We start from the raw sequence: 26,575 nt of genomic DNA on the forward strand, positions 1-26,575 counted from the left end.
TTTGCCTCTACATTGACTGTAGTCTGAAAGCCTGATTTCTGTTTAGATTGTCCCAATGCAAATGAGGTAACTTCTGAGAACATGTCCCCTTCCAGGGCGGGTAGAAGTTCTCTCCCTCGGCTTCAGAAACTCTTAAGAGCTTGTTTTCAAGTGGTGTCAGTCTTTAGGAATTCTTTTCTTACCCTACTGCAGATACTTGCCCAAAATACCCTTTGGTGAATAGTAATGCAATTCAAATGACATCTAACCAGACTATTCTTCTCATAACTGGTCTGATACTTTCAGGGACTTTCCTTAATCTTTAAGGATGCTTTGTAGCAAGGGATCTGTCTATGTGTTTGGATTAAATATAAGAAATGGAAATATTAGCTCTTAGATAACAGTAGATTAAAAATCAGAAATTAGATAAAATGCAAATGATGGTTCCTTTTTAATTTGTTTCTTTGAAAAAAAAAAAAGACTTTTATCATGTCACAAACAAAACTTATGTAATTAAACACATTATGTAAAACTCGCCTATCTTTCCAAACTGTTTCCTCTTAATGAATTGCAAACGTGTGTATTTGCTTAGGGTATTTAGCCTGAAATGTTTAAAATAAGAATTGTACATTTTTTTGTTTTGTTTTGTTTTTGTTTTTTTAAAGTTCAAGTGAAGATATTCTCATAGCACACACAGGGAAGAGGCAGAAGCTTGGTTGAGATTTGTCCTTTGTTCTATTAATTATTCCTTTTATCTAGAAAGTGGCGGGCATTTTGACCTTTCCTTATTTTCTAAGTGATATTCACTCTAGCTTTTTTCTTTTGAATTGTTCTTTTTTCCCCTCTGCGATATTGGAGATGAGAGGACAGAACCCAAGCCACAATAGGGTGTAGGGGAGGAAAAATACTTTTCCCTCTACCCTTTTAGGTTTTTGGCTGAGACACCCCCCCTGTGATAAAAGACAGATTAATAGGAGAAAAACAAACATAAGTTTAATAACATAGATGCCTCCTGAATACATGGGAGAGACCTAGGAAAACTGACTCTCCAAGGTGGCCCAGCTCACCATCTCAGATACCTTCTCTAGCTAAAGATAGACAAAGATGGTGGTGGGGAGTGGGTAGGCCAGGTATGGGAGGTGACCAGGAAATAAACAGTCAACAAAGGTAGGGCTCTTATGCACATTTTAGTTGTCTAAGAGTTTCTAGGCATTTAGTGTCATCCTCTTCTTCCAGGTACTGAGAGGGAGATATCCCTATAATTGGAGGTTTTCCTTATACATGTAAGTGTCTCTTACAAAGGATAACTTCTACTTGGTTTTCAGAGGTTCTCTCATGTCTGCAGTTTCTTAAAACTGATCAGCCTAAAATAATCCTTATGCCAGAGAGGCATATTTTGGGGTGACCAATTCTCTTCCCCTTCAAGGGACATATCCTTGGTTGTACGTAAATGGTAAACTTATTTTGGGTACTTGGGCCTCATTCTCCTGTACTTTTCCATATTTCATCATGTCAGGAAGGAGAGAATTCTGGCTTTATTTAAAGAGAGGAAAGAAGGTAGCTGGCAGACAGATTCACACACACACACTCATGCACACACAAACACACAGGTGGTGCCCGTGGAAGAGCCAGGGGGCTGCCCTGCTTCAGATGCTGACAGTCTGCACCCCTTGCAAGCCCTCCAGTGTCTCCCTCTCGTCTCTCATTTCAGAGGGCCGGTATTCCTTCATCTTGTGTCTGTCTAGTAGCAACCAGATTGGAGTCCTAGCTGGCTGCGCTCTGGCATATGACTTTGGCACAAGGGAGTTGCTCTGTCATCTGTGAATAGGGATGACGTGGGTACCCTGCATCCCAGATGGATGCAGGAAATCAAGTACTGAGTGTGGCTAGTGCATGGCTTTCTGCCTGGAGAAATTATTGCTCAATTCATGTTGGTTTCTTTCTCCATCTCTCCCACCTCTCCTCATGGTATGTATTACTCACTCCTGTATCTGCTCCCACATACTTAGCATGGTTGTAGAATTTTAATGATTTAGAGCTACAAGGGGGTAATATTACAAAAGCCTAATATTAATCTTAAAAGTGTCTTATCTTCAAAGAGATGTGGAGCAAAAGGCAGACAACTTTTGAGTCTGCTTCTTTCCTTATTATCTGGATCTCCCCTCCATAGCTTTGGATGGCCATACATTTGGTAGTGACTTCCCTGTTTTATCTTTTGTTATTTCTGTCCCCTCAACTAATAAATTTCAAATTTCTCCCCACGCCCTCTAATTCCTCCTATTAGAATTCAGCCTTAATTCTATGCAAAGTTTAGAAACTGTAGAATCTCAGGGTGCATTGTGAACTCATAAAATGAGAACGGAATGCAGTCCTGGAGGAGATCGCTGTGGCCTTCTCGTTATGGAAAGAAACTGGACCTTGGGAAGACGGGATCAAATAGGGACATATTGAGGCTTGGACAATTCTACTGAATTGCTCTGTCAACTCAGGTTTGAACCAGGCAGCAGTCACTGTCTAATCCCATGATTTGGTTGATGCCAAATCATTGATAGACTCTCCCAGGGTTCTTGTTGCCTCCATATATTGTTTTATTTTGGGACTCTGTGAGCCATGGCAACCAGGGTAATGAGCTCTGGTGCTAATAACCTGAAAATACACAATTTTATTGATTTTATACATCTTATCTCTCATAACCAACCTACTAACTCTCTGTGAGTAAATGCTATTTTTTAATTGTTCTTGAATTTTCCATAGAACCTTGCAGCTTTTTAAGAGCATATCAGGATTCAATAAAGACCTGTTGATTGACAGCTGGTAACATCACTGCTTTGAGGTCTAGAAGCGATCATGCAAATGGAGCTTGATGAGACTCCTACAGTGCCATCCCTATTTATACATAATGTTCAGGTCTCTTAAGATCGAAGATCTTTTAAAGTAGTGTAATTTTCACTTTGCCTTTTAGGGCCTTCATGGCTGACCTGTTATCTGTGTAGGCATCTAGATTCAGGATGTATAACAGAAGGGAGCAAGGGAGTTAGATTTTTGTTTCAACCTTGTATTATGTGTTTGATGAAACGAGGGTGTAAATATTTACAGGCTAAAGGTTGGTTCAAAAATTCAACACTTTAAGTAAGGAGAAATTAATGTCTGGTCTTGTTCATTCTGGTAATTTTCCAAGGATATTAAACTTGAAACAGTCTCTCTGAAGGTACAGATATCTAAGCTATTTGAAAGAAATTGGTAGGCCTGTGTTAGAGAGGGTACAGCCTCTATTGTGAAGCCCGACTCTGTGTAATGAAAAATCAAATTTAAATATAAAAAAAATTAATTCAGCTGCGGCAGAAGACGGAACTTGCTACTCAGCTGTGGTGTACTGCTAAAGTATAGTGATAAGATTTGGTGATGAGAAATATTCTCTAGCCTAACTGGGTGATTCTTTTGTTGCTAAATAGAGACTTTGGAGAAGCACACTTGTGGAAACATTCTGAATACAAAATGCATCTGTTCTGATCCTGTCTAAATAAACAGTTTGGGTGCATGACTAGTGTTGTCCCAATCAGCTTTGTTTATGTAGCCGAGCCATCTGATGACAGGCACTGACTCAGAAATTGAATTTTACAGCTTTCATCTTATACTTTGCCACGTGGCATTGACAAAGATCAGGGACTTTTTTTTCCCATAAGGAGAATACCTCAGCTGGGTTAAGCCATTATAATAAATATAGCAATTTGAGATGAATGAGAAAATCAGAGTTAATGAGGCTTGCAGTCACATGGAGAAAATGCAATTGCTCATGTGATAGGAAAAACACAAATATGCGCGTGCGCGCGCGCACACACACACACACACACACACACTCTTGTAACCCCGCCTACCTCTACTTTCTTGATTCATCATCAAAAGATAAAATAAAGCTGTACACCCAGTGATACTCGATTCTCATGGGCCTGTTGTTTAAAGTTTTAATTGCCTCTAAGAAATAGCTAAAGTTGTAATTCTGTTGCCAACGCAATTTGCTAGGTTTTTTTTTTTTTTTTTTTTTTATGTTATCTATACAAGTGATTTAATACACCCTTTTAGTCAAGAAACTTAACACATTGTTTTGGTATCATCATTAAGTACTCATCTTCAGAAAAATCCGCCTTACAAATGTCCACATAAATGTCCACGTGCCATACAAACTGGAATCCAAGTCATAGTGGCTGGTTCAACAAGGCAAAATAATAATAATAATAATGGATTGGTTTGGCTGGTTTCACATACAGGACTGCCACAATTCTGGTTTGATTTAAATTTTCAGGAAGTTGCTTGTTGACATCACGTAGAATTTTAATATTGGTATGTGCTAACTCACTCACATTCCAGAACCATTTTTGGGTCTGTTCTTGGTTACTTCAGCACTACTGGAGGGCTCCCTCGCTTACTACACTGCAATTGTTCAGGTGTTTTACCAGCATCTGTAAAGGGCCAATAACTCTGACTATACATAAAATATGCCTATGAAGGGAATGACTTCAATGTCAACTTGATTGATGGTTTCATCTGCCATTTTGAAATAGGGTATCTGGTAACATTTTTCAAAAGCACAGATTAATAATTTTTAATAGATGTTGTCTTAGCTCTCACACTGTTCTTATGTGGTATTTGGACTCACCTGACTAGGGCTCAGTTTTCTCCAGTTGTTATGGCAAAGAATCTAACCTGCACTGTGTGGGCAACCAGGAATGTACATTAGCATTTAAACAGTTTACATGGGATACCAATAAGCCTATAGGTCAATGAGTGAAGGGGAGAGAGTAGGAGAGAAAAATGAACTATGTCTTTTAAAATCTTTTGAACAAGTTGATTGTACTGGAAGATTAGAATTTTGAGATTAGAGAACTCCTTAATATCCGGTATTACAGAGTTAGTTAGGATGGGTAAATCAAAACCAAAATAATAAAACTTAAGATTAAAATCAAAGCAACCTGACAAGTTTGAGTGTCCATTTCTCCATCTTCACCTCTAAGAAGAAAGACTAGGGTTTTGTGTCTAAAGTTCTACTGAGGAGAGATGATGCATAATGGTTCTTAAGGGGGATGGAGGAGAGAGGATGTTTGTTTGTTTGTTTGATTTTGGTGTGGGGGGAGGAGGTAAGTAGTAGAATGCTGGAATCAAGGTGTCTTGGAAAAATTCCCTGTGACTGGGGTCAGAGGAGGGTCAGAGGGAGCTGACTGTTCTTTTGTGTTAAGAGGTCCCATACCCAATGCTGTGTTGCTTAATGTTTTGTTTTTTTTTTAATTCTTATGTTAATCCCCATCCATTACATCATTAGTTTTAGATGAAGTGTTCCATGATTCATTGTTTGTGCATAACACCCAGTGCTCCATGCAGAATGTGCCCTCCTCAATACCCACCACCAGGCTAACCCATCCTCCCACCCCCCTCCCCTCTAGAACCCTGTTTGTTTTTCAGAGTCCATCGTCTCTCATGGTTCGTCTACCCCTCTGATTTCCCCCGCTTCATTCTTCCCCTCCCGCTACCTTCTTCTTCTTCTTTTTTTCTTAACATATATTGCATTATTTGTTTCAGAGGTACAGATCTGAGATTCAACAGTCTTGCACAATTCACAGTGCTTACCAGAGCACATACCCTCCCCAGTGTGTATCACCCAGTCACCCCATCCCTCCCACCCCACCCCCCACTCCAACAACCCTCAGTTTGTTTCCTACAATTAAGAATTCCTCATATCAGTGAGATCATATGATACATGTCTTTCTCTGTTTGACTTATTTCACTCAACATAATACCCTCCAGTTCCATCCACGTGGTTGCAAATGGCAAGATCTCATTCCTTTTGATGGCTGCATAATATTCCATTGTATATATATACCACTTCTTCTTTATCCATTCATCTGTCGATGGACATCTTGGCTCTTTCCACAGTTTGGCTATTGTGGACATTGCTGCTATAAACATCGGGGTGCACGTACCCCTTCGGATCCCTACTTTTGTATCTTTGGGGTAAATACCCAGTAGTGCAATTGCTGGATCATATGGTAGCTCTATTTTCAACTTTTTGAGGAACCTCCATACAGTTTTCCAGAGTGGCTGCACCAGCTTGCATTCCCACCAACAGTGTAGGAGGGTTCCCCTTTCTCTGCATCCCCGCCAACATCTTATCGTTTCCTGACTTATTAATTTTAGCCATTCTGACGGGTGTGAGGTGGTATCTCATTGAGGTTTTGATTTGGATTTCCCTGATGCCAAGCGATATTGAGCAATTTTTCATGTGTCTGTTGGCCATTTAGATGTCTTCTTTGGAAAAATGTCTGTTCATGTCTTCTGCCCATTTCTTGATTGGATTCTTTGTTCTTTGGGTGTTGAGTTTGATGAGTTCTTTATAGATTTTGGATACTAGCCCTTTATCTGATATGTCATTTGCAAATATCTTCTCCCATTCTGTCGGTTGTCTTTTGGTTTTGTTGACTGTTTCCTTTGCTTTGCAAAAGCTTTTTATCTTGATGAGGTCCCAATAGTTCATTTTTGCCCTTGCTTCCCTTGCCTTTGGCGATGTTTCTAGGAAGAAGTTGCTTCGGCTGAGGTCAAAGAGGTTGCTGCCTGTGTTCTCCTTTAGGATTTGGATGGACTCCTGTCTCACATTGAGGTCTTTCAACCATTTGGAGTCTATTTTTGTGTGTGGTGTAAGGAAATGGTCCAGTTTCATTCTTCTGCATGTGGCTATCCAATTTTCCCAACACCATTTGTTGAAGAGACTGTCTTTTTGCCATTGGACATTCTTTCCTGCTTTGTCAAAGATGAGTTGACCATAGAGTTGAGGGTCCATTTGTGTTGCTTAATGTTTAACCAATGACTCCTTGAAAAACCATGTATGAAAATATATAAATAAATGAGATCATTATAAATAAACAATGTATGCAGCACATGATTTACTAATAAGAAACTCTACTATATTCTTTATTGTAAACTCCATATGGACAATTGGTTCTCATAGAATATTTTCATTAGTTTTTGCTGAACTCATATCTTTACTCAACTTATGGTTGTAACTGATCAAGAAGTGTGTTGACTGATCTTTTTTTGTAGGATGGAAGTGAAAACTTGAATACATAATGTTGTACTTCATTTATTCATCAATGCTGTGAGAAACTTCTTTGCTGAATTGGATGAGAGTTTTGAAAACGGAAAGGGTAATTCCTCAATTTTTGGGCTGTGTGTGTGTGTGTGTGTGTGTTGTGTGTTCTTCACAATGTTGTAATGGCTACAGGCATGGCACAGTTTTAAGTTTAATCTACATTGTCTACATGTTCTCTCTCCATCACTTTCTTAAGTCTAGAAATCCACAATAAGTCAAGACATGATTTGTAGCATTTGCTAATTTCCATGGTGTAAATTTTCTCACTATGTCCAGCTTCAGGCCTCTGATATGAAGGCATTGAATGGGGAATCAGTAATAAGGGGGGACTTTAACACCCCCCTCACTGAAATAGACAGGTCATCTAAGCAAAAGATCAACAAGGAAATAAAGACTTTAAATGACACACTGGACCAAATGGACTTCACAGATATATTCAGAACATTCCATCCCAAAGCAACAGAATACACATTCTTCTCTAGTGCCCATGAAACATTCTCCAGAATAGATCACATCCTAGGTCACAAATCAGGTCTCAACCGGTACCAAAAGACTGGGATCATTCCCTGCGTATTTTCGGACCACAATGCTTTGAAACTAGAACTCAGTCACAAGAGGAAAGTTGGAAAGAACTCAAATACATGGAGGCTAAAGAGCATCCTACTAAATAATGAATAAGTCAACCAGGAAATTAAAGAATTAAAAAAAATTCATGGAAACCAATGAAAATGAAAACACAACTGTTCAAAATCTTTGGGATGCAGCAAAGGCAGTCCTAAGAGGAAAGTATATAGCAATACAAGCCTTTCTCAAGAAACAAGAAAGGTCTCAGATACACAACCTAACCCTACGCCTGAAGGAGCTGGAGAAAGAACAGCAAATAAAGCCTAAACCCAACAGGAGAAGAGAAATAATAAAGATCAGAGCAGAAATCAATGAAACAGAAACAAAAAACAGTAGAACAGATCAACGAAACTAGGAGCTGGTCTTTGAAAGAATAAGATTGATAAACCCAGACTTATCAAAAAGAAAAGAGAAATGACCCAAATCAACAAAATCATGAATGGAAGAGGCGAGACCAACACCAAAGAAATACAAACAATTATAAGAACATATTATGAGCAACTATATGTCAGCAAATTAGATAATCTGGAAGAAATGGATGCATTCCTAGAGATGTATTAACTACCAAAACTGAACCAGGAAGAAATAGAAAACCTGAACAGACCTATAACCATAAGGAAATTGAAGCAGTCATCAAAAATCTCCCAACAAACGAGAACCTAGGGCCAGATGGCTTCCCAGGGGAATTCTACCAAACATTTAAGGAAGAATTAATACCTGTTCTTCTGAAACTGTTCCAAAATATAGAAATGGAAGGAAAATTTCCAAACTCATTTTATTAGGCCACTATTACTTCGATCTCAAAACCAGACAAAGGCCCTATCAAAAAGGAGAATTACCAATATCCCTAGTGAACATGGATGCAAAAATTCTCATCAAAATACTAGCCAATAGGATCCAACAGTCCATTAAAAGGATTATTCACCACCATGAATTGGGATTTATCCCTGGTCTGCAAGGCTGGTTCAACATCTGCAAATCAATCAATGTGTTACAATACATTAACAAAAGAAAGAACAAGAATCATATGATCCTCTCAATAGATGCAGAAAAAGCATTCGACAAAGTACAGCATCCTTTCTTGATCAAAACTCTTCAGAGTATAGGCATAGAGGGTACATACCTCAATATCATAAAAGCCATCTCTGAAAAACCCACAGCAAATATCATTCTCAATGGGGAAAAACAGAGCTTTCCCCCTCAGGTCAGGAATGCGGCAGGGATGTCCACTATCACCACTGCTCTTCAACATAGTAGTAGAAGTCCTAGCCACAGCAATCAGACAACAAGAAGAAATGAAAGGCATCCAAGTCGGTAGAGAAGAAGTCAAACTCTCACTGTTTGCAGATGATATGATACTTTATGTGGAAAACCCAAAAGACTCCAACCCAAAACTGCTAGAACTCATACAGGAGTTCAGTCAAGTGGCAGGATATAAAATCAGTGCACAGAAATCAGTGGCATTCCTATACACCAACAACAAGACAGAAGAAAGAGAACTTAAGGAGTCGATCTCATTTACAATTGCACCCAAAACCGTAAGATACCTAGGAATAAATCTAACCAAAGAGGCAAAGGATCTGTACTCAGAAAACTATAAAATACTCATGAAAGAAATTGAGGAAGACACAAAGAAATGGAAAAACGTTCCATGCTCATGGATTGGAAGAACAAATATTGTGAAGATGTCAATGCTACCTAGAGCAATCTACACATTCAATGCAATCCCTATCAAAATACCATCCACTTTTTTCAAAGAAATGGAACAAATAATCCTAAAATTTGTATGGAACCAGAAAAGACCCCGAAGAGCCATAAGAATGTTGAAAAAGAAAAGGCTGGTGGCATCACAATTCTGGACTTCAAGCTCTATTACAAAGCTGTCATCATTAAGACAGTATGGTACTGGCTCAAAAACAGACACATAGATCAATGGAACAGAATAGAGAGCCCAGAAAGGGACCCTCAACTCTATGGTCAACTAATCTTCGACAAAGCAGGAAAGAATGTCCAATGGCAAAAAGACAGTCTCTTCAACAAATGGTGTTGGGAAAATTGGACAGCCACATGCAGAAGAATGAAACTGCACCATTTCCTTACACCACACACAAAAATAGACTCCAAATGATTGAAAGACCTAAATGTGAGACAGGAGTCCATCCAAATCCTAAAGGAGAACACAGGCAGCAACCTCTTCGACCTCAGCCGAAGCAACTTCTTCCTAGAAACATCGCCAAAGGCAAGGGAAGCAAGGGCAAAAATGAACTATTGGGACTTCATCAAGATAAAAAGCTTTTGCACAGCAAAAGAAACAGTCAACAAAACCAAAAGTCAACTGACAGAATGGGAGAAGATATTTGCAAATGACATATCAGATAAAGGGCTAGTATCCAAAATCTATAAAGAACTTATCAAACTCAACACCCAAAGAACAAATGATCCAATCAAGAAATGTGCAGAAGACATGAACAGACATTTTTCCAAAGAAGACATCCAAATGGCCAACAGACACATGAAAAATTGCTCAACATCGCTCAGCATCAGGGAAATCCAAATCAAAACCTCAATGAGATACCACCTCACACCAGTCAGAATGGCTAAAATTAACAAGCCGGCAAATGACAGATGTTGGCGGGGATGCAGAGAAAGGGGAACCCTCCTACACTGTTGGTGGGAATGCAAGCTGGTGCAGCCACTCTGGAAAACAGTATGGAGGTTCCTCAAAAAGTTGAAAATAGAGCTACCATACGACCCAGCAATTGCACTACTGGGTATTTACCACAAAGATACAAATGTAGGGATCCAAAAGGGTACATGCACCCCAATGTTTATAGCAGCAATGTCCACAATAGCGAAACTATGTAAAGAGCCAATATATCCATTAACAGATGAATGGATAAAGAAGATGTGGTATTTATATACAATGGAATATTACGCAGCTATCAAAAGGAGTGAAATATTGCCATTTGCAACGATGTAGATGGAACTGGAGGGTGTTATGCTGAGCGAAATAAGTCAATCAGAGAAAGACATGTATCATAGGATCTCACTGATATGAGGCATTCTTAATCTCAGGAAACAAATTGAGCGTTGCTGGAGTGGTGGAGGGTGGGAGGGATGGGTGGCTGGGTGATAGACACTGGGGAGGGTATGTGCTATGGTGAGCGCTGTGAATAGTGTAAGAGTGTTGAACATAGACCTGTAGCTCTGAAACAAATAACACATTATATGTTAAAAAAAAAAAAGAGAAGAAGAAGAAGAAGAAGAAGAAGAAGAAGAAGAAGTAGAAGATAGTAGGAAGGGAAAAATGAAGGGGGGGAAATTGGAGGGGGAGACTAACTCTGAGAGACTATGGACTCAGAAACAAACTGAGGGTTCTAGAGGGGAGGCGGGGGATGGGTTAGCCTGGTGATGGGTATTAAAGAGGGCACATATTGAATGGAGCATGTAACTATGCAAACAGTGAATCATGGAGCACTACATCAAAAAGTAATGATGTAATGTATGGCGATTAACATAACATAATAAAAAATAAACAAAAAAACCCCTTTTTTTAAAATGGAAACAAAAAAATAAAATTTAGAGCCACTTTTATAATAAAATCAGAGGAGCATAAAGAGTATGGAAAATCATAATGAAATGCCAACGCAAGTTGAAAGTTCAATTGAAATGATTCTTTATTGCCAAACGTCCCCAATTATTTTAAAATATCATAATTGGCTAATTGGATCTAACACTCAAGATTTTTAAAAAACGTATTTATTCAAATCATTTTGTACTTGTAGCTAAAGTGAATTCAGGCATATATATGCTACCTTGATGTTAATTATCCAGTTTTGCCCAATCTGGATGTAGGAAGTTTAATAGTTTATCATGATGTTGACATACAGTCAAACCCTGATCTAGACATTTGCAATATAATGTCGAGAACTAGAGGGCTTCTTATCATATCTGAAAACATTTTTTTTTACATAAATTTGTATTTGGGAATAATTCTGGATTTGCAGAAAAATTGCAAAGTGGGTACAGAGAGTCCCTATATTCTTTACCAGCTTCCCCTGATGGTACCATCTTACTTAGCTATTGTAACATTGTTAAAGTGGAGAGATAAGTTTTGGTATATTGCTATTAACTAAATCTTAGTCTTTATTTGGGTGTCACTGACTTTTCCACTTTATCTGTTCCTGGATCTAATCCAAGGATCCCACACTGCATTTACCTGTCATGTGTCTTTAGTCTTTTCTGGTCTGTATAGTTTTTCAGATTTTTCTTGTTTTTTGTGACCTTGACAGTTTTGAGCAGTACTGTCAGGTATTTTGAAGACTTCTTTCAGTGTGTATTTGTCTGATGTTTCTCACATGTTAGACCAGTGTTATGATGTTTTGGGGTGAATTCCATAGAGGCACTGTGTCCTCATGATATCATATCAGAGGTACATGGGATCAACATGAATTATCAATGGTGCTTTTGACCATGATCACTTGTTTAGGGTGGTAGCTGCTAGGGTTTTTCAGGTGTAATGTTTCTATTTTTCACATTCCATATTCTGTTCTTTGGAAGTGAGTCACTGAGTCCAGCCTACACGAGAAGTGGTGGTGGTGGTTGAATTAAGCTCAGTCCTCTGGAGAGGGAGTATCTATACATGTTGTTTGGAATCCTTCTATAAGGAAGATTTGTTTCTTCTTCTGGAGGAGTTTTAAAAATAAGATTTCGGGCACCTGGGTGGCTCAGTTAGTTAAGCGACTGCCTTCGGCCCAGGTCATGATCCCGGAGTCCTGGGATCTAGTCCCGCATCGGGCTCCCTGCTCAGTGGGGAGTCTGCTTCTCCCTCTAACCCTACCCCCTCTTGTGCTCTCTCTCTCACTCTCTCTTTCTCTCAAAGAAATAAATAAAATCTTTAAAAAAAAAATAAGATTTCATAAAATCACCTGTGAACTGGTTAAAAGTGACTAAGTCCACACTTAATATTTAAACCTTTTATAATTTAAACATGCTAATTCAGTTTAGAAGTGACAGATGATAAAAATAATGCAGCAGATAGGACTGTTTCCAGATTCTCTTTGTAAGGGGCCTCATGAAACAAATTCTCTAATCTGTTCAATCTTCAGCCTCCAAACTATTTTGAAGCCTGTAAATGTTTTGAAGTTAGTAAATGTTTATTCATTTATAAATCATATGTATGCATTGCTGATCTAATATATTATGTACATTGGGAAACGTGTAAAACTAATTTAAAGAATGTGCTAAAAGTCTACGTATAAATAGAACAGTAATTGCTAATATTTGAATACGTAGTGTGTTGTCAGCATTTTCCTAAATGTTCTTGCATGTTTAATAAACTTGATAATAGGGGCACCCGGGTGGCTCAGTGGGTTAAGTGTTTGCCTTTGGCTCAGGTCATGATCCCTGGGTCCTGGGATCAAGCCCTGCCATCATCAGGCTCTCTGCTCAGCGGGGAGTCTGCTTCTCCCTCTGCCCCTCCCTTGCTCATGTTCTCTCTCTCTCTCTCTTTCAAATAAATAAACAAAATCTTAAAATAAAAATACCTCGATAGTTACAGCAAACCTATGAAGTCAGAACTATTACTCTTCACTTTTCATATATGAGGAAATTGGGACAAGAAACATTAAGTCCTCTGCCGGAAGTCACAGAACTAGTAAGTGATCAAGATGGGATGGTTCCCAGGCAGGCTGTGTGGGAGCTTTTGCTCTCCCTACTGAACTTTGCAAGATCTTGCATTTCTTTTCCTTCCTCACTTTTTTTTTTTAGATTATTTATTTATTTATTTATTTGAGAGAGAGAGAGTGAGAGAGAGAGCGCAAGAGGGGGGAGGGTCAGAGGGAGAAGCAGACTCCCCGCCGAGCAGGGAGCCCGATGCGGGGCTCGATCCCGGGACTCCGGGATCATGACCTGAGCGGAAGGCAGTCGCTTAACCAACTGAGCCACCCAGGCGCCCTCCTTCCTCACTTTGACAGGGTGCAGTTTCTGCTCTGGGTTTTGTGCAACCCAGGGTGGAGACCATTCCTTTCAAGGGTGTATCCAAGGCGTAATTCAGGACCTGTGCTGATTTACTTCTATGGGCCTTTGCTGGTTTGGTCCCATGCTTGTCTGTGCTGCATGGCCCATTGTATCACCAGGGCTCTCGGGGAATGCGGTTTACTCTTTTCTTGCGCCCTTGATGGGGACAGAGTCATAGAAAATTTTGCTTCACTTTCTTACCTCCTGGAAAAGCTCTATCTTGCTGCCGCCCTGTGTCTCTAACGTGAGCCTGTGGGAGGGATGCCTTGTTCATTCGTTAGCGCCTACCATGTGGCAGTGACCACCAGTTGGTTTTGCACTGTGTGCTGGGAGGAGGGAAGGAATTGCATTACTGCAGTGGCAAGGAAAAAAAAAAGTCTATCTCGGTTTGGGATGCCAACATGAAAATGCTTTCAGGGAAACTCAGCGCTATGGAGGTTCTTTCTATATCCTGCCTTTAAAATCTCCCAGGCTACAGTTACTTGGATTATTACTGTTGAGTCACTTTATGGCCAGTATTCTATGGGTCACGTAGACTCATATTATCTTTTTTTCTTCTTAAAAAAATGAATGTTGCTTTTGTTTATAAAAGACAAAGACAGGGGTGCCTGGGTGGCTCAGTTGGTTAAGCATCTGCCTTCGGCTCAGGTCATGATCTGGGGGTCCTGGGATTGAACCCTGTGTCAGGAACCCTGCTCAGCGGGGAGTCTGCTTCTCCTTCTCCCTCTGCTCCTCCCCCAACTCATGCTCTTTCTGTCTCTCTCTCAAATGGATAAATAAAATCTTAAAAAAAAAAAACCCCAAACATAACCATTGGAGAATATTCAAACATAGAGAAAACATAAAAAAGAGGTTAAAAAATACTTGTAAATTTCTCCCTCTCGAAGATAATTCTTATTATCAATTGGATGCCTTTCTTTTCAGCCTCATTTCTAAATGAGGGAAATATGCATATATTCATGTACAAATGTGTATGTACATTTATATATATTTTCTAATTTGTAATAACATAGATTGTATTTTCTTTTATAAATAATTTGTCAGAACTCTTTTATGTTGATTAATTTTTTAACCTGCTTTTTTTTTAAGTTATAATAATATCTCCTTTCATTTTTGGTCAAATGCTATCAATTTTCATGTATTTTATTTTTATTGGAATTATAATAAGTTGTCTGCAGTTATGGCCCTGATTTCCTCTTTAATACAAGCACTTACTAGAGAAAAAGATTATTGGTTTTTTAGATTTAATCTTTTACATGCTTAAAAAATAAACTTTATATTTTAGCATAATTTTAGGCTTACAGAAAAGTTGTGAAGACACCAGGGTTCCTACATGCTCCATACCCAGTTTTCCCATTATTTACATTAGGATGGTGTATCTGTCATAATTAATGAACCAATATTGATATAGATCTAATTAAAGTCTCTAGTTTGTTCAGATTTCCTTAGTTTTACATACTGTCCCTTTTCTGTTCCCAGATCCCACATTAGATTAAGTCATGTTTTTTTAGTTTTTTCTTAGCTTGATTGTTTCTCATGCTTTCCTTGTTTTTAATGACTTTGAAAATTTTGAGGAATATTGATCAGATATTTTGAAGAATATTTCTCAATTGACTTTTTAAATGTTTAATATTTATTTATTTTTTACAGTTAGGCTGGGCTGATGCGTTATTGGGAGGGAGATTACAGAGATAAAGTACCATTCTCGTCACATCATATCAAGGGTACATACTGTGCATATGGTTTATGTTGATGTTGACCTTAATCACCTGGTTGAAAGTAGTTTTTGTCAGATTTCTCCCTATTAAAGTTACCCCCATACACACACACACACACACACACACACACTTTATACTGTACTCTGTTTTTTTTTTAAGAATATTTATTTATTTATTTGAGAGAGAGAGCACGAGCAGGGGGAGAGACACAGGGAGAAGCAGACTCCCCACCGAGCAGGGAGCCTGACTCTGGGCTTGATCCCAGGACCCGCAGATCATGATCTGAGCTGAAGGCAGATGCTTAACCTATTGAGCCACACAGGCACCCTATAGTGTACTCTTTGGAAGGGAGTCACTATACACAGGCCAATGCTTAAATAGTAGGGAGTTACACTTCACCTCATTAAAGGCAGTGCTTCTACATGCCTGGAATTTGGAATTTTCCTATCAAGGAGATTTGCCTCTTATCCTCTACTTATTTATTCAATCATTTATTTATATCAGTGTGGATTTACTGATATTTATCTTATATTATGGGTTATAATCCAGTGCTACTTTATTTTTTCCCCTCAAATTTCCAGCTTTGGTTGTTGGGATCTCTTTCACTGTTCTCTTGTGTCTCTTTGACACCTTATCTCCATTCCTGTGGTTTTGCTGGTTTGTTTGTTAGTGCTTCCTTACTTTCTGGTACTGCAAGATGCTCCAGGCTCACCTTGTATTTTCCCTGCCCCAGTCCTAGAATCAGCTGTTTCTTCCAGTGATCCTGGCCCCTTTCATTGGAGAATGGTATTAGAAAATGAGGCACTGGGGCTAGGTGTACCTAGTTACTCATTGCTATTGAGGTATCCCCACTTGTAGGCTCTCTCAACTGACCTAGCAAGGAAGTACCCGTATACATACCAACTCCGGTGGATATACATTGTTAAAAGATAAAGGGAGGCATATTAACATTTTAAGAGTTTATTTGAGCAAGAATCCATTTGAATCAGGCAGCAACAAATGGAAGTGACTAGGAACCCTTCACCAACAGGAGCTGGGGAGAGACGTTTGTAGAAAAAAGGTGGAAGCATAGTAAGGCAGTTATTGACTGGCTATACTTAAAGCCTAGGTGGCTGTTTGCGATTGGCTGTCCTTAGTGTTTTAATTCTGTAATCTTGAGGCATTTATAGGCTTAGATTTGGTTTGCGTATATAGACCACCACAACATTTGAGCCACATCAGTCTAATGGTCTCGTTTAGTTAATTTAACAACATATATATAAATATTTATAAATGTATCTGTATTAAGCTAAACATGAGTTCACAGCAATGTCTCCGATTTTTATCTATCAGCGTATGGATCTTTGTAGCCTCTTCCTTTTGTTTATCTGTCTCCACTCCCACAGTGAGAAACCAGCCTTCCACCATCCACCATTTGGTTACTTAATTGTTCGGTTCCAGGATCTGTGGACAGTGGTTTCAGAATTGCTAGTTTATATCCGCATGGGAAACAACTTTATCAACTAGAATGGAGTGCTTGTGGACAGTCCCTTTTGCCTGGGATCTTACAGACATCCCTTATTAACCAAGTTACTTAGACTTGCACCTTTGCCCCCACCCACTTTAGTAATACATGTGTGTAATACAGTCAGATTCTTCTTTTCACATTCTGCTTTCTGTCCTCTAACCCTTGATCTCCTACGTGATTTTTTGTTTTAATTGCATACACTAAGTTTCACTCTTTGTATACAAAGTTCTTATGGGGTTTGAAAAACGTGTAAAGTGTCCACCATTCCAGTGGTATAGAGAATAGTTTCACTGCCCTAAAAGATCCCCCTGTGCCTCACCTGTTCAATGCTCCTTTCCTCACAGTTCCTGGAGACCACTGATATTTTTATTATAACTGTAGTTTTGCCTCTTCTAGAGTGTCACATAAGTGGAATTACACAGTATATAGTCTTTTCAGACTAGCTTCTTTCACAAAGAAGTATATTTACTTAAGTTTCATCCATGTTTTCGCATGGTTTGATAGCTCATTCCCTTTTATCACTCAAGAGTATCCCATGGTTTGGATATAGCATGTTTATCCATTCACTTACTGAAGGATGCCTTCCCTTCTTCTCATTTTTGGTAATTATGTATAAAGCTGCTAGTCAGTGGTCATGTGCTCATTTTGTTTTCAAGTCATTTGGGAACATAGTTGGTACATCATATAGTGAGACTGGTTAGCTTTGTAAGAAACTGCCAAACTATCTTCCAAAGTGGCTGTGCCATTTTGTATTTTGACCAATAACGGATGAGAGTTCTGGCCACTCCATATCTTTGCCAGCAATTGAGATTGTCAGGTAGTCAGATAAGAAAGTGTGATCAGGTATCAATGATTGTTGATATGCTTTTAAGATATATATGTTTTGAGATTTTCTTTGTGGCTCTTTAAACGTTCTAAATAGTATTCTTTTGTAGACTGCAATTGTAACTCTTAAAATGACATTATTAATTATATTATTTAAATTATCAAGGTCTCATTAATGTTTCGTCTGCTTTCTTATCTGTCATTCAGTGCTTCTGGCTATTTCTTTCAGACCATTTCTTCTGTATCCTAAAATTCTTCCATATCTATTTTGATGATGATTTATATCAAAATTTCATGAAAATATTATTGTATTGTTCCCTACCTGGGTTCATCATTGTTACCCAATATTGATTTTCTGGTTTTTTTTTCTTTCTAATGCTAATTTTCTTTGGAAAGGAAATGAGTCCATTTTGAACAAAACAAAGAACTATATTTCCCAGCATCCCTTAAACTTTGGGATGGCCCTGTGATAAATATCAGGCTAAAAAACATAGACCCAAGTCAGCTGGGAGTTTTAGACATTTCTTTCCTAATACATGGACGGTCTCTCCATCCTTACCACTTTTTCTATCTTCCTCCTCTCTGAATGCACACGGGAAGCAGGAAATGGAACAGCTATCCATTACAAACACAGATTTCTTTAATTTCCAGGAAGTTTCTATTTTTCCTGTTCTGAAATTTCACCTTTTGCATATTCTTTTTTACTGTCTTTTGCCATTGCAAGTGTGTGGGAGGGGTGGGAGGGAAAGAGGAGAAGAGAGTGAGTGTGGGAGGGGAGGAGAACAAGCAGAGGAAGAGACGGAGAAATAATTTGTTGGGTCTGCCTCCATGTTTTTCTCTTTACATTTCATTCCATTTTAAATTTCCCCTAAGTTCTGCAAGGATTTCATAAGCTTGCCTTCTTCTTCACAGATTTCTTTGTTTGTCATCTCTAATGTACTCTCGGGTAGATAAGAAGTCAGCATCCAAAGCAATTTGTATTTTAGCAGTTGATACTGTGGTAAAGCATGAACCCTAAGAGTGTAACCTCAGGGGATCAGGAAATTGTGTTCCGATCCCAGCTCAGCTACTAGTTCTTTTATCTTGAGCTAAATACCTAACATCTACTGGTTGTTTTCTCACTTGTAAAATGGGTATAAAAATGATACCTCCTAATAGGGTTTGGGGAGCATTAAGTGAGAAACTGCATACAGAGTCCCTAAGGATATACCTGACATGTATCAAGTCCTAAATACACATTTTTGTCCCATATAATAATTCTGTAATTATCAATTTATTATTTTGTTTAGTAGCAATTGGAAGGATAAGAGAATCATAAAGCTTAATACTTCCCAATAAACAATTCATTCCTTCTGACGAGATCAAATACTAAATACTCCCACTGATTAAAAACACAGTGGTCCAAAACTTATCCATCAATGTTCCTAGCGGCACTATTCACAATAGCAAAAAGGTGGAAAGCACCCAAATGTCCATCAACAGCTGGATGGATAAACTAAATGTAGTATACACATCACTGGGATATTATTCAGTCTTATAAAGGAGTGAAATTCTGATACATCTACAACCTGGATGAAACTTGAAAATACTATGCTAAGTGAAAGCAACCAGAAACAAAAGGAACACACATGGTAAGATTCTACTTGTATCGATATCTAGATATTCATAGAGACAGAAAGATGAATGGTTGTCAGGGGGCAGGGGCGGATGCCAGGAGAGTAGGGCGTTACTGTTTAATGGGAACAGATTTTTCTTGGCTTGATGAGAAAATTCTGGAGGAACTGGATAGTGGTGATAGTTGCACAACATTGTGACTATATTGAATGCCACTGAGTTTGTAACCTTAGAAAGGGTTAAAATGGTAAATTGTACATTATGTATATTTTACTGTAATAAAAAACCAACAAACCAAAAAACCTCCAAAGCATAGAGTTCTAGTTATCATTTGGATATTTCATTATTCATGTCTGACATTGAATTACCTGCAGGTACTGTCTACGTGAGTTAATCTATCAGGAAACTGACAATATATCAAATGTACCTTGCATTTGATGTCCTCACTATTTCTCCTATCTTTGGAGAGTTATTTGCCACATTTTAAACTAGATAATGTAAGTGTTAGGGATGCAGGGGGTAGTGGGTGGCTCTGAACTATGAAGGAACCCCCTGCTCTCAAAACTCATAAGGTATTCGCAAATTCTCACTTGCAAAAGCTCACCACAAAGGTTATTTTCATTAGGCACTGTGTTTGGCTTTCTTACTTATTTCCACAAGCAGGATTGTTGAGCACTATGCGTTCTAATATACTAGTGTGGATCAAAGTAGGAAATTTTATCCTTAATTAGTATGAAATGAACTTAGTTTGAAACATTGTAAAGCTGCCATGCTATACGTTCCGGGATTTAATCGCATTTTCCCGTGTCTGTAGATGCAGAAATCAGAAATATCACATTAACAGGATTCTGAAACTCAAGTCTACTGGGGTGACAGGGAGATACCCTGCAAGTAATGAACAAAAGGCAATATTCATAAAAATCTTTCCTTAAGATTAGAAGTATGCAAGAGAGAGACAGATAGTTACTCTCAGAGTGTATGGTAATGATTGGAAAAATTAAAAGAAAAAACTCAATCTCATTTTCTTTCAAAATATGTAATGGGAGTCTTTTTTGGGGGGTAAAAGATTTATCCAAATTTACATTTTAGCCATTAGAAATGGTTTCCTATAAATATTATTAAAGGAATGGAAAAGCATCCTATAAACTGGATGGGTCAAGTATTTTGCCAGAAAAGACTCTTTTTAACTCAGTTGAACGATTTGCCAATTCAAGGTCGGGTGGTGAGAGTCAAATTTCTACTTATCTCACTGAATTGGTTCACCTGGCCAGTTTCTTAGGAATTATGCAATATCCAAGTTAAATTCGTACCTTTATTAAAGACTGTGAGTGATGGCAAAAAATACTATGGTAGCACCATTTGCATGTTTGATAAAAAATGATCTCACACTGATTCACAATCAGGCGGTGAGGATTTTTAATATATAGTACTTTATGTTTCTTTCATTTGGGGGGTAAATTCTGACTTAATTTGGGTCCCTTAGATCTCTAAATTCAATTTATCTACATTATTCAAAAAGACTAAAACATAAGATGCATAGAAACCTTTTCTCATTAGCAAACAGTCTAGAATGTTTGAGAAAAGATGAAAGGCAGAGTAAACTTTTCTATAAAATACGCTTTGGGGTTTTTGCTGAAGTAAAACCCTTTCTAGGTTCTTGTCGGGTTGGAACATGCCTGCTGATCTGAAACTTCCCACTTCTAAACACTGTACATAAATTATGTGATTGGGGAGTTTCCTGGCATTCATTTGATCCAGTCTTTGCATGTAAAATAGTTGCTTTTCAAACTACTGGTTAAACATGCACTGCTAGGTACAAATAATCTTTGAATAACAGGCCTCATAGGGAATCATGGCTAGAAAGCTTTAATTGATGAGAGGCTAGCTACATTTTTTTTTTCTTCAAGAGGACTTAGAAAAATTATGGGCAACAAAGTGCCATTCAAGTGTACAAAGAGCCACAGGCTGACTCATGAACGATTCATTCTCTTGCGGTCTTCTTCCTTGTGTAACTTTAAATAACAAAATGATGCGATGTGTTCATGAGATCTAAAAGCTACTTGCATGGCCCAAGAAGGAGGGCCGCAGATTTTTCTGCACTGAAGAGGGTCTTAGATTGATGAGCTGCCTTCTATGGGCATCTTCGATCAATCAACCCGGTTTCAATAAGCAAATGGAAGCACTGTGTTGTAACAAAAAAAAAGGAAAAGAAGAACACTGCTATGGGAATCCTAACTCTGGGTTTCGGAGGCAGCATTGTATTGCTGCTAAGGGCTTAAAATCTAAAGCCAAATGTCCCTGTTTTGAAACTCAACTCTGTTTCTCCATGGCTCTGTGATCCTAGTCAAGCTATTTCATATTTCAGAACTCCCACTTCTTCAGCTGTAAAATGGAACTGATGATGAGTCTAGTACTCTACTCTAGAAAAATTAGTATCTCATAGGGTTTTATGAGGAATAAGTGAGTTAATCTATTGAAACTCCTTAGGGTAATGCTATTACAGAGTAAGTACTCATTAGGTATTGTTATTGACGTGACACTCATATCAATTGCTCATGACACTATACTCTTTTACTTGTCTGGCTCTCAGTTTTTCCATCCAGAAAGTGAGAAGCATGAGGTAGATCCCTGGATTCCAACCATATTTTAGGCATGGACCTTTTTCTTTCCTTTTTTTTTTTACAATTTTATTTATTTATTTGTCAGAGAGAGAGAGCACAAGCAGGGGGAGTGGCAGGCAGAGGGAGAGGCAGTTTCCCCGCGGAGCAAGGAGCCCAATGTGGGACTCGATCCCAGGACCCAGAGATCATGACCTGAGCTGAAGCCAGATGATTAACCGACTGAGCCACCCAGGTGCCCCAGCATGGACCTTTATCTTAAAGGCACACTTGCACACTCATCCAATAAATAAAGCAGTCGATATGCAGGCTACTCTGGCTTTAGCAGAGAAGAAGTCTGAGGGTTCTGATGGCTCCACACATTCCCTATCAACAGCTCACATACGGGTTCTAAAGAACTCTCAGTTCTGTGGAGTGTGGATGTGTTTTCAAAGCCCTGATTTTTTAAAAAGCATAGGCTTAAATTTAAAGACATAGGCTTGAATTCCACCTCAATGTGAGACAGGGGTCCATCAAAATCCTAAAGGAGAACACAGGCAGCAACCTCTTTGACCTCAGCCGAAGCAACTTCTTCCTAGAAACCTCGCCAAAGGCAAGGGAAGCAAGGGCAAAAATGAACTATTGGGACCTCATCAAGATAAAAAGCTTTTGCAAAGCAAAGGAAACAGTCAACAAAACCAAAAGACAACCAACAGAATGGGAGAAGATATTTGCAAATGACATATCAGATAAAGGGCTAGTATCCAAAATCTATAAAGAACTCATCAAACTCAACACCCAAAGAACTAAGAATCCAATCAAGAAATGGGCAGAAGACATGAACAGACATTTTTCCAAAGAAGACATCTAAATGGCCAACAGACACATGAAAAAGTGCTCAATATCGCTCAGCATCAGGGAAATCCAAATCAGAACCTCAATGAGATACCACCTCACACCAGTCAGAATGGCTAAAATTAACAAGTCAGGAAAGGACAGATGTTGGCGGGGATGCGGAGAAAGGGGAACCCTCCTACACTGTTGGTGGGAATGCAAGCTGGTGCAGCCACTCTGGAAAACAGTATGGAGGTTCCTCAAAAAGTTGAAAATAGAGCTACCCTACGACCCAGCAATTGCACTACTGGGTATTTACCCCAAAGATACAAATGTAGTGATCTGATGGGGTACGTGCACCTCGATGTTTATAGCAGCAATGTCCACAATAGTCAAACTATGGAAAGAGCCAAGATGTCCATCGACAGACGAATGGATAAAGAAGATGTGGTGTATATATATATATACACACACACACACACACACAGTGGAATACTATGCATCAAAAGGAATGAAATCTTGCCATTTGCAACGATGTAGATGGAACTGGAGGGTATTATGCTGAGCGACATAAGTCAATCAGAGAAAGACATGTATCATAGGATCTCACTGATATGAGGAATTCTTAATCTCAGGAAACAAACTCAGGGTTGCTAGAGTGGTGGGGAGTGGGAGGGATGGGGTGGCTGGGTGATAGACACTGGGGAGGGTATGTGCTATGGTGAGTGCTGTGAATTGTGTAAGACTGTTGAATCACAGACCTGTACCTCTGAAACAAATAATGCATTATATGTTAAAAAAAAAAAAAAAAAAAGAAGGTAGTGGAAGGGAAAAATAAAGGAGGGGAATTGGAGAGGGAGACGAACCATGAGAGACTATGGACTCTGAGAAACAAACAGGGTTATAGAGGGGAGGGGGGTGGGGGGATGGGTTAGCCTGGTGATGGGTATTAAAGAGGGCAGGTTCTGCGTGGAGCACTGGGTGATACACACTAACAATGAATCATGGAACACTACATCAAAAACTAATGATGTATGGTGATTAACATAACAATAAAAAACTTTAAAAGAAAAAAAAGGAAGTAGTGAATTTGATGATCAAGCTGCTCTCAGAAGAGGGTGAGTTAATTTCTGGTGTGTTTCAGCTTGCATCTTGGCATAATCCGCTGATGAAAAGACCACAAAGTTTTGTGAAAGGTTTTCCTTCTTAGGGAAAGCATTCTATTTTTCTTAGGGTCCAGGAGTCTATTTGAGTTCTGGAAGTGAAAGCTGAGATTTTTTTTCCCTATCTCCACTTCAGCCTCTGGGTTTGCGTATCTTCTCTTTATACATCACCTTGGGGTATGTCATGGGTCAGAGCTGGACTAAATCATTGATTTCTAAAACTCTAGTTTTTAGCTTAAGGATTGAGTCCCTCGGTTCAACAAGCCCCTTTGTTGCTCTCCCCCCACCCCAGAAGAGTTTTAAATTTCTGGGGTGGCAATTGAAGGAAGTTGGGACTGGGAAATAAATTATTGCATAATACTCTTTCACGGGAAACAATTTTCTTGGAAATCTTGAAAGTCCTGGTAGGTTGGTGATAAGGCCAAGTCATTGTATTGCCTGTTTCTCATGTAAGTTTTTCTCTTTATGAGGATTATTAATTTCTTTCTTTTTCTTAATGCGCTTTCTTTTTAAAAATGATCTCAGGACTCAGTGATCACAGTTACAAAAATGCAGGGTGCATTCTTATAGAAGTAATTAGATAGGTGGATGGTGAATGGAGAGGTGGATGAATAGATAATATAGTTTAGTGGGAAGGCTAGAATAAAGCTAAATGCAATTTCTTTGTGTTATATATAGCATGCTGCTACTCTTCATACGTTGATTGCAATTGTGTAGCAATAAAAAATGCAACCTAAGGTTTTCATGTGAGCTTTCATGGGTTTTCTCTTTAGAGCATAAGCTCCTAGAGAACAGATATGATGTCTTGTTCTTCTTTTCTCTGCAAATTCAAGAAATTTGCATTAAGCATCTCCTAAAATGCATAGCCCTATATACAGTACTGAATACTTATTAAATACATGAATAACAACAAATAAAATGAAATGATGTTTGAAAAATCTTGCCTACGTATGACCTTTTCAGCTTTGCAATTTTTTTTTTTAAAGATTTTATTTATTTATTTGAGAGAGAGAGAATGAGAGAGAGAGAGCACATGAGAGGGGGGAGGGTCAGAGGCAGAAGCAGACTCCCTGCCAAGCAGGGAGCCCGATGCGGGACTCGATCCCGGGACTCCAGGATCATGACCTGAGCCAAAGGCAGACGCTTAACGACTGAGCCACCCAGGCGCCCCAGCTTTGCAATTTTAATGTAAAGTGTTTTTCTGACCATTGCTGCAAAGCTTGATGTAAACTAGCTACTAGTTAAGATTCAAATGATTGTTTTACATAAAAACATAAAAATAAAAACCATTCCTTTACTCCATGCTTCAATTCCGTGAAAGCCCTTCCTACAAATTTCAAATATAAAGAGTTTAATTTCACATTGCTTTTAAGTTCTCAGTGCTGGCTTTTCTCACTCTTCACTGTTTTCTCATTGGTGTTCATAACATTGTCTCAGGCATTAAAGATGAAGTGTGTTTGTGATGAGAAAAAGTTTTCTTTAAGCCACCTGGAAGGAGTGTCCTCTATTTCTGCTTAACTACAAAGTGAGGGTTGATCTTCTCAGCAGTGAAGTGTTTACCTTGGTGATTTGAGATGCAGACTCTCCTAAGGAATTATTTAGATATTGAGAGCAGGTCTGCCTGCATCTATAAAGCTCAGTGTGGAAACTCAGATGGATTCAGCCAAGCTAATGAAGAGGTGGCATTTTTCTTTCTTTTTTTCCTTTCCTTGTTTTTCTTTTATTGGACGCAGTTAACTTTTGTTGATGGCAATATGAAATGTTGGATTACTTACCTATAATAAATATTTCATATAAATTATGCCATATAATCTTTACAACAACCTTAAAAGGTAGATGATATTATTCCTATCTTATAAATTAGCAAACCAAGACTCAGAGAAGTTATTTTTCTAAGGACATACAGTATGAACACAGATCTGTTTATGGGGTTTATTTGTAGCTACTACCCAGATTTCAAAAAATATTTTTAAGAATGTTTCAGGACACTGAAGTAGATTTTTAAACAGGGGCTACAATTTGTTGGTCCTCCTAAATGAACCTTTAACATTAAATAATTCAAAGTATATTTGACAAGTATCATTGAATTCCCATTACCTAATATGATGTTAGGTTCTAGGATACAACAGTGGGGGGGAAAAAGACGTTGTTTCTGTATTCATAGAAGTTATATAGTTTAGACTGTGAATGCAGAAATTCCATAGTTTATAGCAGGGGTTGGCAAATTATGGCCCACAAGTCAAATCTGGGCCATGACCTGTTTTTGTAAATAAGGTTTTATTGGAACATAGCCACACCCATTTGTTTACCATTGTCTACAGCTGCTGTTGCGCTCTAGCAATAGACTTTAGTGATTGCAATGGGGACCGTATGACCTGCAAAGCCAAAACTGCCTGCTGACCTCTGATATAGTTTGCTGGCCTCTCTTCTACACCAATAGCCACACAGGTAGGGATAGACAGCTTTCTGGAGGAAAGGACATCTGAGCCATTATACTGATAGGACTTCTCTAGGAGCAGCAGGGTGGGCTGAAGGGGGCAGCAGAGGGATAAGACTGTTTT

This window comes from Mirounga angustirostris, unplaced genomic scaffold (genome assembly GCF_029215605.1).
Source record: "Mirounga angustirostris isolate CCGP_5_RB_7025 unplaced genomic scaffold, mMirAng1.0.hap1 SCAF_10, whole genome shotgun sequence".
NCBI lineage: Eukaryota > Metazoa > Chordata > Mammalia > Carnivora > Phocidae > Mirounga > Mirounga angustirostris.